The following is a 12,013-nucleotide window of genomic DNA, read 5'->3' as shown; positions in this document are numbered from 1 at the left end:
CCCAGCAAAGCTCGCAACGCCGCTCTTACTCTGTGGAAGTGAAACCTGTTCAGTGGTTTGTCGCTCTCCGGCGCTCCCTGTAGCTGCTTCACTGTGTGCACTGTACCCTCACAAAACAAGTCTCCCGCCACCTCTATGTTCATAGTATGCATCGCTAGCACAACTCCTTTCTCCGTGCACGGACCCAACCATCTCATCCATTCTATCGGCATATCCGGTGAACAGAGTATAGCGCCTGCTTAATTATGCAGCAGCCAATGCCAAGCATGTCTCGTTGCATTTAAGGAATCCATTATACCAGTCCTGCGGTCCACCTGTTCCATGATAACCGCCGGCAGGGACAGCGGTGCAGCAAACAGGCGCTCCATCCAAAGGTAAGGGACCCCCTCTTCCCCATGGATCCAAGCATGTAATTGTGCTCCCTGCGACACCCTGTAATATAATTCAAAGTCTGGTGCGCCCATACCACCCAGATGATATGGAAGCGGAAGTACCCCCCACTTCACCCGAGCTTGTTTACCTGCCCATGCTAACTTGAGCATGAATTGCCTCAATCTATGGAAGAAGGTGCACGGCAACACCAGTGGAATATTAGTGAAAAGAAAGAGGAGTCGGGACAATACAACCATCTTCATAAGCGATATACGCCCCACCAGAGACAGCGGGAGCCGAATCCATAGTTCCACATCGTCCTCGAATTTAGAGATGGCAGTACCATAATTTTCCCGGAAGACGATATCCGTCTCCGTGTGCAGTCGAATACCCAGATACCTCACCAAGTCGACCGTCCAGCGAAGGGGGTAGTCCATTGCAAACTCTACTGTAGCAGGCGTGAGCGGAAAGACCAAAGACTTCTCCCAATTGACTTTTAGACCGGACAGAGCACCAATTCGAACAACTTCCCTAATAACGGACGTCAAGTTCTCTTCCGGTTCCCGAATATAGAGAAGCGTGTCATCTGCATATGTAGACACTACAATTCTATAAGTGGGGAACACGATACCTTCGTTCCCATGGTATTCCCGTAATGCATAGGCTAGCGGTTCCACCACTAGGGCATATAGCAGTGGGGAGAGGGGACAGCCCTGTCTGGTGCCTCTAGTGATATTAAACGGGGCAGTGACCAAATCACCTATACGCACTTGAGCCGTTGGTTCGTGATACAGAATGCCCAGCATGTGCAGCAACACCTCCCCAAGACCCATCCTCGCCAACACTTGATGTAAGAACCCCCACTCCACCGAGTCAAAAGCCTTTTCCATATCCAGGAATACAGCTACCGATTTATTCTCCTGGCGAACATGTTGCATGGTTCCAAATACAGTCCGTATATTATATGTTAAATTTCTAGACGGTACAAAGCCAGCCTGCTCAGGTGCCACCAGGATATGTGACATCAGTGCCAATCTAGTGGCCAGGATTTTCGTAAACAATTTTGCATCAACGTTGAGAAGGGACAGTGGACGATATGAACTGCACTCATTTGGTGTTTTGCCCGGCTTCGGAATAGCGACTAAGATCGCTTCCCTCATCGACGGGGGCATTGTGCATGTGTCTAACATTTCATCAAACAGAGCCGCGATGTGTGGCAGCAACTGTTCAGAGAATGCCTTATAAAAGGTGACCATTAGGCCGTCCGATCCCGGTGCGCTCCCTGCTCTCATGCCGCTCAGCGCCTCTATCATTTCATCCTTCTCTATCGGATGCCTCAGTAACTCCCTATATGCATCCGGGAGAAAAGGCAGCTTTATATACTCCAAATGCTCCCTTATCTGGTCATCCATCCCCGTAGATCTGGTTTTATAAAGATCTGCATAGTTCTGCCAGAAGCGTTCAGCTACCTCTCCCTCCTCTGTCAGGAGATCGCCATTTTCCGCCTTGATCTCTGTCACTTGCGTCTTACCTCGCCTAGCCTTCATCAGCCGAGCAAGGACTGATCCAAGCATCTCTCCCTCCCCGTACGTGCGTGCCGTGGTGTACTTGCCAAGGTGTTTCCCTTCCCGATCTGCCGTTTCTTGGTACTCCAGCAGAAGCGTCTTTATTTCGCCTTCCACTCTCTCACCCCCCCACCTCCCTGTCCCTTTCCAGGTTCCGTAGTTTCCTCTCTAGTTCAGTCAGACTCCCCCTGAGCGCCTGCAGCACCCCTGAATGTTTGGACATAGCTATGCCCCTGATGTAGACTTTAAAAGTTTCCCAAAGTGTCTGGTAACTATCCACTGAGCCCACATTGGTGTAGAAGAAGGTGTCAATTGCCTCAGTCATCTCTTCTCAGATTAACGGGTCTAGTAAAGAGTATGGGGGGAATCTCCACGTAAATGGTGGAATACTCCTCATGGGTGGCTTCAGAACTAAGAGCAGAGGTGAGTGGTCTGAGAGGGTGCCCGGCAACACTATGCATTGCTGCACCTGACTAATCAATGGGGTAGATGCAAACCAATAGTCAATTCGCGTGTGTATATCATGAAACGCTGAATAATGCGTGTAGCCGCATATCCCCACATTGCGTATTCGCCACACATCACACATATTTAGGCTCACCAACATTTCTTCTATTCTTCTTGCAGCCGTGGCAGGTTGTCTGGGCAGTCCCGCTGAGCGGTCCAACTCTGGATTTCTGATCACATTGAGGTCTCCTTCCCACAATATCTGAGCATCACCATACTGAGATATAGTTCTAGCTAGGTCACCAAAAAACTCAGGACAATCATAATTAGGCCCATAGACATTTACAAGTAAGAAATCCACACCTCACCCACTACACTTAGATATAACATATCTACCGTCCAGGTCCTCTCGGAGCAAAGTAAGGGCAATAGACGACCTAGGGTTAGCCCAGCTTAACACTCCCCTTGCATGTGTGGTAAACCCTGCCGCATTTATGTTGCCCTCAAGCGCCCTCAACTTAAGCATAGGGCTGGTGTTTTTGAGGTGAGTCTCCTGCAGAATAGCCAGGTCCACCTTATGCCTATATATATAGTTCAGAACCTTACGCATTTTTCGATGATCACACAACCCCCTGACATTCCAAGTAATGACCCACAACCCGCCCTCACAATCAATAGAATCAGATGTTTCACGTGACATCAATTGTGCCATGTAATCCTTCGCGTATCAACGATATAACAGTGCTAGCCAAGCTTGCAACAACTGCGTACCAAACAGCTCGCTCCAACCCATACCCCCCTTGCAGTACCTCCCCAGCAACACTCCCTATCCCCCCCGCCCACAGCAGACCTCCCCCAACATGGCTGCATGTATCCCCAATCCAACTCCCACTCCCCACAAAAGCCCCTCTCCTGCACCCTCAACCAACATGGAGAAGGTATTGAAATCAGTGCCAGGCACACGTGAGCGGAGGTGGCTCTTCAAGTGGTAACGATATCAAGTTGTAAGCTATTGAGTCACCCAGCGCCAGCGCCCCCCCCCGGACACCTTAATCACATATGCAGCATAGCGCTCTGCAAACATCATTCCTAATCCACAACTTAACTGTTCCCCATTTCTTATGCAATAATGCACTGAACACTTTTGCGATTACGTAAACATTATACCAGTGACTTAGTTAAACATGTTTCAGAGAATATCATGCCCACTCAGTCTCTGCACTGCCAAAGTACCCAACTTCCTTGTCTACAGAAGCAATGGTGTTAAGTCCAGACCCTAAAGTCCCCCTGAATCCCAACTGCCCCTGTCAAAAATCACCTTCACAGCAACATGGACCAAGGCAGTAGTGCATCTGTACATATGTACGTACCCTCCGCAAAAATTGGTACACCACCCTACCACCCCCTATATCACCCAACACTCTCATAGCTACCAGCCCTTGTTGTTCAGTCCTGTTTATCCAGCGTCGACCCCTCAGGATCCTCCAAACTGGCCTGCTCCATGCAGGGATCTCGCTCTTTCGTCCAGGTCTGTATGGCTTTTTGCAAAGCAGCAGGGTCTGTAAAAATATGTTATCGACCCTGTCGATTGACACGGAGTTTCGCCGGGTACAACATCGCATAATCCACTCCCATGTCTCTCAACTGTCATTTGAGCGGTGCCTGCATGCCTGCTGAACTCTGGCAGTAAAGTCCAGATATAGGGCCAACTCGGAGCCCTCGTAGCGTATCACCTTCTTCTCCCGGGCGACCCTCAAGGCAATAGTTGAGTAATTTTGCGATGATCGGGCGCTGCGCCGCACCTGGCGGCGGTCGAGGGCCTTGTGCCCTGTGCGCTCTCTCCACCACAAACACAGCAGAGAAAACTTGGTCGCCCAGCAATGTCAAAAGTAACTTTTCCATGAACTGTTCCATATTTCCTGTAGCTGGTAGGCCTACCAGGTGCAAATTACAGCGCCGAGAGCACGCTTCAAGGTCTTCGGTATTATCCTGCAAGACTCGCAGGACTTTCCCCAGCTGCTTGTTGTCGGCATCCATAGTAGTATGCGCCTCTTCCACCTCCGTAATGCGCCGCTCCGACATGTCGAGATGCTCCACATGTTTGTCCAATTGCTCCCCCATCCTGTCCATACGATAGGTTAGGGCATCCATTTTCGCGCCTAGGGACGTGATTCCAGCCTGCAAGGACTTTTCCATGGCTCTCGGCATTCTGCGGATATTGGGCTCCTCCTCATCCTGGGAATGCGATGCGCCTCTGGTTCCCCTGTCCGCTGCGGGGTCCTGCGACTTTGCCTGCTTTTGTTCAAAGGTCAATCTCGTCTGGGTCTTGTCCCCCTTACCCATGCTGACCAACCGGGCCCTCTTAGAGACAGCACTCTCCGCTCCGACATATCCCCTTCACGTACCTCAATATTGCTTCAGGCACAATGCTCCAGTTACAGATCACCAGTAGCGCAGCTTCCCCATCCCCACTAGGCAGTCAGGGCATGAGCAGCCAAATAGACATATGGCGTGCACTACCTGTGGCAACTCGGGCCCGACTCCACCACCACGTGGACCGCCATCCGGGAGGTGAGGGCCAGCAGGGACTGTCCGGATAACTCAGGCCGCGGAACTCTCTTGCGCCTCCGAGGTTAGAGTGACTCTTTCTGCACCGCGCCAGGCAATGCCTATCTGGGCTCCACAGGTCTGCTCATGGTTGTCCGAACTCTGTAAGCCGGCAGACCCCAACCCTCAGTTTGCGCCACAGGGTCGAGGCAGGGCGACTGTGTGGGCGTCTGCAGCAACTAGGCACACCAAGCAGTTCCCCACTGACCGCCTCCCAGCAAGCCGTCTCCGGTGCCTCCACGTGCTCGCCCTTTTGCATAGGCTCTTCGCAGTGCTCCCCTCTCCAGCTCTGCAGTGTGACCCTCACCACCTCACAAGACAGGGTGGCTGACTCTCACAACAGTCACTGACCCCACGTCGTCACTCCTCTGGGCAAGCGCAATCAGCGCCACTTCGTTCTCGGGCCGCCACCTCCGCCGGTACCGCTGCCTCACGTCGAGGGACGTCGCTCCCGATACTCCAGGCTGGAGATCCGCGGCCTTGTCACCGTGTTACAAGTTAGCGTCTGATCGGCTCTTCTCTTGCTCCAGAACATCGTCAGGTCACGAGTCAGCCCACACCGCTCACCGCACCTCCGGTTTAGCGCTGCCTTACGGGGAACAGCATTATTTACAAAAAGGGGTGGTGAGGGACAGAGTCTCTGAATTAAGCAGAAAGCTCTCACCCAGTCAAAAGATCAGGGCTAGATCCAACACCGTTTTTTAGCTCACTACACCATCCCAGTTTCAGAACCTGGCTGTATGCAAATTAGTCTGTTCCTGTCCCAGTGCATGATGGGAACAGGACAAACCAAACTACAGAAGCCAATTCTTACACTGGCCAGAAACCGGTCCCCGGTAGCTTGTCTCCTTTCCGGTGAAGAATTGGCTTGGTAGTTTAGTCTGCCCTGTTCCCATGATGCACTGGGCCAGGGACAGACTGATTTGAATATAGCCAGGTTCTGAGCTGGGATGGGGCAGTGAGATAAATAACGGTGATGGATCAAGCCCTGATCTTTGGACTGGGTAAGAGTGGTCTGTTTAACTCAGACACTCTGTTCATCACCACCCCCTTTTGTAAATCGTTTTTGGCCACTATAGGTGTGGCAGGGTATACTCAGACATGAGTCCCTTTCTCACTGCTCCATCAGGATTCAAGCAAGCCGGGCCGAAGAAGGCTGAAATGCCAGAAACCGGTCCCCGGTAGCTTGTCTCCTTTCCGGTGAAGAATTGGCTTGGTAGTTTAGTCTGCCCTGTTCCCATGATGCACTGGGCCAGGGACAGACTGATTTGCATATAGCCAGGTTCTGAGCTGGGATGGGGCAGTGAGATAAATAACGGTGATGGATCAAGCCCTGATCTTTGGACTGGGTAAGAGTGGTCTGTTTAACTCAGACACTCTGTTCATCACCACCCCCTTTTGTAAATCGTTTTTGGCCACTATAGGTGTGGCAGGGTATACTCAGACATGAGTCCCTTTCTCACTGCTCCATCAGGATTCAAGCAAGCCGGGCCGAAGAAGGCTGAAATGCCAGAAACCGGTCCCCGGTAGCTTGTCTCCTTTCCGGTGAAGAATTGGCTTGGTAGTTTAGTCTGCCCTGTTCCCATGATGCACTGGGCCAGGGACAGACTGATTTGCATATAGCCAGGTTCTGAGCTGGGATGGGGCAGTGAGATAAATAACGGTGATGGATCAAGCCCTGATCTTTGGACTGGGTAAGAGTGGTCTGTTTAACTCAGACACTCTGTTCATCACCACCCCCTTTTGTAAATCGTTTTTGGCCACTATAGGTGTGGCAGGGTATACTCAGACATGAGTCCCTTTCTCACTGCTCCATCAGGATTCAAGCAAGCCGGGCCGAAGAAGGCTGAAATGCCAGAAACCGGTCCCCGGTAGCTTGTCTCCTTTCCGGTGAAGAATTGGCTTGGTAGTTTAGTCTGCCCTGTTCCCATGATGCACTGGGCCAGGGACAGACTGATTTGCATATAGCCAGGTTCTGAGCTGGGATGGGGCAGTGAGATAAATAACGGTGATGGATCAAGCCCTGATCTTTGGACTGGGTAAGAGTGGTCTGTTTAACTCAGACACTCTGTTCATCACCACCCCCTTTTGTAAATCGTTTTTGGCCACTACAGGTGTGGCAGGGTATACTCAGACATGAGTCCCTTTCTCACTGCTCCATCAGGATTCAAGCAAGCCGGGCCGAAGAAGGCTGAAATGCCAGAAACCGGTCCCCGGTAGCTTGTCTCCTTTCCGGTGAAGAATTGGCTTGGTAGTTTAGTCTGCCCTGTTCCCATGATGCACTGGGCCAGGGACAGACTGATTTGCATATAGCCAGGTTCTGAGCTGGGATGGGGCAGTGAGATAAATAACGGTGATGGATCAAGCCCTGATCTTTGGACTGGGTAAGAGTGGTCTGTTTAACTCAGACACTCTGTTCATCACCACCCCCTTTTGTAAATCGTTTTTGGCCACTATAGGTGTGGCAGGGTATACTCAGACATGAGTCCCTTTCTCACTGCTCCATCAGGATTCAAGCAAGCCGGGCCGAAGAAGGCTGAAATGCCAGAAACCGGTCCCCGGTAGCTTGTCTCCTTTCCGGTGAAGAATTGGCTTGGTAGTTTAGTCTGCCCTGTTCCCATGATGCACTGGGCCAGGGACAGACTGATTTGCATATAGCCAGGTTCTGAGCTGGGATGGGGCAGTGAGATAAATAATGGTGATGGATCAAGCCCTGATCTTTGGACTGGGTAAGAGTGGTCTGTTTAACTCAGACACTCTGTTCATCACCACCCCCTTTTGTAAATCGTTTTTGGCCACTATAGGTGTGGCAGGGTATACTCAGACATGAGTCCCTTTCTCACTGCTCCATCAGGATTCAAGCAAGCCGGGCCGAAGAAGGCTGAAATGCCAGAAACCGGTCCCCGGTAGCTTGTCTCCCTTCCGGTGAAGAATTGGCTTGGTAGTTTAGTCTGCCCTGTTCCCATGATGCACTGGGCCAGGGACAGACTGATTTGCATATAGCCAGGTTCTGAGCTGGGATGGGGCAGAGAGATAAACAACGGTGATGGATCAAGCCCTGATCTTTGGACTGGGTAAGAGTGGTCTGTTTAACTCAGACACTCTGTTCATCACCACCCCCTTTTGTAAATCGTTACGGGGAACAGCAGCTGCGTTAGCTGCAGGATTTTTGAAGAATTAGCCGATGTCCTGGGAGAGATCAACGCTCAGGCGGCCATTTCGTTTCCGAGCAAGCTCCGCCTATGTAACGCTCCTATTATGGGCTTACAAAACTCAATGGCAAGTATCGTATTGTGCAGGATTTACGTAGGGTTAATTCAATCGTTGTTCCATGTTGTCCTGTGGTACCGAACCCAGCTGTAATATTGTTCCTAATTCCATGTGAAGCCGAATGTTTTTCTGTTATTATAAGGCCTTTTTCTCAATTCCACAGCATGTAGATAGTCTGTACCTTTTTGCTTTCCATTTCAGCCGTTTTGGCATGATGCTGAGTTCTACAAGGGTATACGGAAAGCCCCTCGAACTTTAACCAGATACTTAAAAAGAATCCTGAGTCTCTGGTAATGGCAAACCATTCAGTGTTATTGCAGTATATTGATGAGCTACTGGTGGCATCAAATACAAAGAAAGCTTGTAGGTTTGCCTAAACCTACGGGGGTTTGCTGATTATGTTCCAACGTTTTCCTCCCTGTGCGAATTTCGTGGCCGGCTGCTCACCGTCCGAGTTTCCTGATGGGGCGCTTGCGGAGCCATTTACCATCTTGGCCGCTGCTTCGGTTGCGCAGCTGAGAGAAGATGATCTCCCTGCCGATCGCCGCCTACCTCCTGGACTCATTCTTTGAGCCTGGCGTCCCGCAGCCCCTTGCGGGACTTCCTGCGGCGCCTTCCGTGACAGCTGCTGTGTTGTCCCACCGACGGGTCAACATCGGACCCCGTGGCTGCCTCTCCTCTTCCGGGGTTGCTACCTGGGCCGCAGAGCCCTAGGAGAACCCACAGAGCCATTGTTGAGTCGAGCGCAACTGATGCAGGCTGCGCGGAGTGTTTGCAGAGTGAAATGCGGAGATTGGCTTTTCATGGGTGGTTCTCTGGCAGAGCAGCTGGCAAGGTGAGTGAGGCTCTCACTGTGTTTGGCGAATTGACTGGGCAGAGTAGAGATCGCTTCGGAGACCACGTAGTGCTTGGAGGAATGTGCCACAATCTGTGGGACGGACACCGGAGAGAGCCCAAGGCAGGTCACAAATGAGAGGAGAATTTGTCCCGAAGTGGGAGGCTTATTTCTTGCTTTTCATGATGCAATGGGTATTTCTTGTGAATTTCCTGACTTCAAAATGGCCAATCAAAAGGCGCCTAATGTCTTAATCACCATTACTGGACTGCCTGACCTTAAGATGGCGACCAACAAAGAAGTATTTGATGCAGAACTACTATTCCCAAGGCAAAGAACCTTAAAAAGATTTCCAGATCAGACATAAACACAACAAACCCAAGTATTGAAAGAAAACTAGTATAGAACTAAATTACAGGTTGATGTTGTCCTGGGGAATCAGCAGGGAGCACAACTCCTCAGAAGCAAGTTCCCTCACACACACAGATGGATGTCATGCTTCATCATTGGGCGTGCTCCATGTCGGACCGGCACTGCAATGCCCAACAGTCACCCACAAGGGGTCACTTTGCAAGATAACTTTTTGTTGTTCCATTTCTGATGCCTAGGTGTGGAGCTATCAGTGTAGATTGGTGAGGGTAGTGTGTGTGTATGAAGGAAATGCAGGTTAAGAATAGGTAGCTTGGTCCTCTAAATTAGTTTTAATGAGCAAGTTCACTTGCCTAATTTAAAAATGTGGTCGCTATTATAAGAAATGATGGTCTATGATAGCTGGTGGGTCAACATGTTTCATGCCCTAATCAGACAAAAGATCTGGTAGTAATTTGTCAGAACCTATATTTGCTCATCTACACAGTAGTTGGATTCTTATTTAGAAATTACTAACAGAAAACCAATTACAGGGTATCTATGTAGGTCTGTATAGATACCTTCAAGAGCAATTCTAAAAACCGACCATTCGGGATAACAGTAGTGCTTCCACAAGTAAAAGCGGAGCTGTACGCTGAATAAGACTTTCTGTGCTAAGGTATACAGGATGACCTACCCTTACTTACACCCAATGATAAAGCATGACATCCAACTGGGTGTGTGAGGGCACTTGCTCCTGAGGAGTTGCGCTCCCTGCTGACTCCCCAGGACAGCAGCGACCTGTAATTTGGTTCTATACTAGTTTTCACAAGTAACTGCATACTCTTTTCTCTCACTGTGTGAAAGCATAGTTGTGGGACACCCACTGACTGTATTTGTACCTCATTCAGTGGAAATACTATTATCACGTACTTATACACAGTATCTGACTAACAGTTGTATGAACAGATATTGCTTGGTGCAGAGAATGTGACTCTCAAAAAATACATGATTTTAAACCCCTCTACTTTGATGCCATTACCTGGAAATGAAAATGTGACTGAAGTTGAAAATGATTGTTGTGACTAAATTATGTACTATACCGCATCATGACATTTTGGACGAACATTTGCCGGAATCTGATAGTGTGTTGTTTGTTGATGGATCTTGTTTGATTGGCAATGAAGGAAATCTGAAAGCTGCTTAAGCTGTATGTATAGTTGGAGGTGTTGTGGAATCATCATGGTTGCAAAGATTATATTTTACCCAAGTTGCAGAACTCAGCCTTGACATGGGCTTGCAGCATTTCAGAGCAACTCAGAGTTACAATTTACATTGATAGTCAGTATGGCATTGCAGTAATACAGGACTTCAGGCAATTGTGGTCACAGCGTGGGTTCACAACCACCATTTCTGGTTGACCAATACAAAATGGAGAGTGCATGAAAAACTTTTTGCGGTCCTTACAATTGCCTGCCCAAATTGTAGCTGTGAAGTGTGCTGCTCATAGGCAGGGAACTGACTATGTCACTGTTGGGAATCGACAGGCCAATTAGATGGCAAAAGTATTGTGACTTAAATGCACATATTTTTAATGAGGAAATCTTGAAAGAAATATCAGACATCCTAGATTGCAATTTATTGTTGTAAGAAGTAGATACTTGGGACGAGGTGAGGAAGCTACAAGAGGAAGTGACAGAAACTGATTAGCAGGGTTGGGTGTGAGCAGGGTGTAACAAAAGAGAGGATGATGTGTGGTTTTACACTGATGGCAGACCTGTTTTGCCTGTCAGTCGATTATAACATATGTCAAGACATTACCATGGACCTGCACATGTTGGAGGAGATGCAATGATGTGCCTTTTTCAACAGGTGTGGTTAAATCTTAGATTTAGAGTGACTGCAGTGGCATTGTGTCACAGGTTTGTTGTTTGCCAACAACAGAACCCAGGAAGAAAAAAACAGGCTGACATTACTCACATTGATAAATCCTCCGGTCCCTTCAACTGAATGCAAATGGACTTCATTGAAATATCCCTTTGCAATGCTTTGAGGTATGTTTTGCTCATTGTATTCATTTTTTCAAAATAGGTTGAATCCTATCCTACACGCAGAAATTACAGTTTGACTGTGGCAAAATTATTGTTAAGAAAGTTGATGCCACATTATGGATTTCCAACCTCTCTTGAGTCAGATCGAGGAACTAATTTTAATAATGAGGTCCTGAAAATGTTATGTGCAGCACTACAGGTTGAGAGAAGTTCCATTGCTGTTACCATTCAGAAGCTTCTGGCTTGGTGGAGCAAGTTAATGGCCCATTGAAACCATTATTGGCAAAAGTGTGTTCTTCAACGTCTTTAAAGTGGCCTGATACGTTGCGTCTTGTATTGATGAGTTTGAGAAGTACACCAGACAGCAGGACAGGAAAATAATTGTAGGCCGAGTGATGTGACTGGCAGCTGCTCCTGCTAATGCATTAATAAACATAGCACACAATCTTATTTCGGACTACTGCAAGGGGCTGACTGATGTGGTACGTTCTGTGTCTCACCAGGTTGGCAAAGCTGCT

General features: G+C 49.0%; 1 protein-coding gene across 1 annotated transcript in view; it reads right to left on the bottom strand.

Moving 5' to 3' along the window:
• The window catches only part of LOC147693530 (extracellular calcium-sensing receptor-like), a 435,593-nt gene that overhangs the window by 52,792 nt on the left and 370,788 nt on the right, over nucleotides 1-12,013 (bottom strand). The window lies entirely within an intron of this gene.

This window comes from Lissotriton vulgaris, chromosome 8, assembly GCF_964263255.1.
Source record: "Lissotriton vulgaris chromosome 8, aLisVul1.2, whole genome shotgun sequence".
NCBI lineage: Eukaryota > Metazoa > Chordata > Amphibia > Caudata > Salamandridae > Lissotriton > Lissotriton vulgaris.
The sequence above is the reverse complement of the archived record's forward strand: the minus strand, read 5'-3'. Positions and strand labels throughout refer to the sequence as shown.